This window comes from Capsicum annuum, chromosome 3 (assembly GCF_002878395.1).
Source record: "Capsicum annuum cultivar UCD-10X-F1 chromosome 3, UCD10Xv1.1, whole genome shotgun sequence".
NCBI lineage: Eukaryota > Viridiplantae > Streptophyta > Magnoliopsida > Solanales > Solanaceae > Capsicum > Capsicum annuum.
The window spans coordinates 10,508,773-10,510,826 of NC_061113.1; the positions used below are offsets into that span (position 1 = coordinate 10,508,773).

The 2,054-nt window shown below is 25.0% G+C and overlaps 1 long non-coding RNA gene across 1 annotated transcript; it reads right to left on the reverse strand.

Annotated features, from left to right (window-relative positions):
- Positions 1-317: 317 nt before the first annotated feature.
- LOC107866488 lies at positions 318-1,812 on the reverse strand. The gene is made up of 2 exons (XR_001672960.2): positions 1,553-1,812; positions 318-489 (listed from the first exon to the last, which is right to left on the reverse strand). It is a non-coding gene; the product is annotated as an uncharacterized LOC107866488 (long non-coding RNA).
- Positions 1,813-2,054: the final 242 nt, after the last annotated feature.

Genomic DNA, 2,054 nt, shown 5'->3' on the forward strand with positions numbered 1-2,054 from the left:
AGCTATTTTTTTGGCCAAAATAAAGTTACTAATAGATTTTAGGATTTGATTTTTAAAATTTTCAAAAAGCTAGAAAAATTCTATGGCCAAACATATTTTGTCTAAAAATTTGCTTTAAAAATCTATAATCAAACGGATCCTAAATATTTTACAATTTTCAAATGTAATTTCAAGTGATAAATATCGGTTTTAAAATAAAGTTAAAAAAATTTAGATAAAAATGAATAATTCCTATGATCAAATAATCCTAAAAAATTGTCTTTATTAAGAGATGGCACAGAAATGATAAAAGAGGTTGCACCTCAAAAGATGGAGAATTTAAAAACAGCACTTTATTAACACCATCATCTTGGTTACATTTGGCTCATCAAGTTTCTTTTCTAGTTTGCTTTTGCTAAACAAGTAGCATAATATATAGTACATGCCTTTCTAATTAGGTGTGATCTTCTGTTGAACATTCATTCCAGCAGTTTTCCAGTAGCTCATTATCTATAAAAAATTGTTAAATTAAGTCATTAGTTTGACTTATTGGGAAAAACACAATATAAATAGGAATAACAAGTATTCTCTCCATTTAATTTTAGTTAATTTTCTTGCTAAAAATATGTGTTTTAATTTAGTTTTTCTATTTATGAAAATAAGAGAATTTTATTATGTTCTTCCACTACTATCTCTATCATTGAATGATTACATGAAGTCTATGTACTCAAATTTATATTTTTAAAACGTAATTAATAAAACTAGTTGAGTAAAATAAGCCCCAAAAGAATCAACTATTCTAAAACGCAGGGAGTAAGCGCATGAAAATAAGATTCCTCCAATCACCTTAAATTTGGGTAGGTTATCAATTCGATATTTTGACTCATCCAATTTAACCCATTTGAAAATTAGCTAATACTCGTTCCAATTCAGAATATTATTTCTATGTACTAAGATAAATGGTTTTTTTTATAATTCAAAGATGTATTAATTAACTTTTTCAAAGATTACCCTTCTTTTTAATGAGTTTTTCAACTATCTTTGGGTTTAAAAAAAGTTTGGAAGAAGCAAAAGAATAATATTGACTATTCTTCTTCAATTAATGTCATTATTTTAATTTCTCGAGGGGTGTCTCACACCTCAAAAATTTATTTATTGTAAAATGGAGGGAGCATAATTTAAATAAATCAATGCGACATCTAGTCAAGGTAATATAGTTAGTATATATATATATATATATATATGATAGAAAAATGATAGGAAAATGATAGAAATGATAGAAAAAATATTAGTTGCTTAAACAAATTATAAAATTGAATAAAGTAATCAAAGTTTAAAAAGAATTGGTGAGTTATGTTATTTTTGAATCCAACTCGGCTATTTTTCAGCACATGATCATTTAAATCAAATTTATTTTAACTCAAATAATTTTTGAACGAATTCGTGATCTGTCCATTAATCAATTCAACTCATTTTGAGTCACTTAAATTCAGCTTAACTTACCCATCTAACACTGTAAACTTAGTGTATTGAAGTGAATTATTGAATGTAAAAGAATATTAAAAATACATACCTTCTTTAAATTTAGAACGATGTTCCATTGAACAAGCAAGCTTACAATTGAATTCTTCACAATGAAGACATTCCTTAAAGCAAGGTTTTGCGCAAGAAGGATGGAAGAAACATGTCTTTGCACATTTTGCTGCACAAGACAAGTTTATCTTACCATTCACATTACTATTTGCTACAAAAATCATTATAACAAAAGATGTCACTGCTAAAATCTTAGTGAAATTCATAATTTATAATATATGTATTTTAAAGACTTTTGGATGTTGTTGATAGATTTTAAAGTAATGCTATTTATAACTAAAGATTTTGACTAAATTTAAGACAAGTTGCAATACAATTTAATAGTGAAATTTGACTATACCCAAATAATTAAATATAGATCATTTTGATTTTAAATAATAGATTAGAAAAGTAAATATAGTACAATCAGCAGACTATAATTTGTATAAAATATTTTAATTATTATATGATGCAAACTCTAACTTTTAAAATTATACTTATTT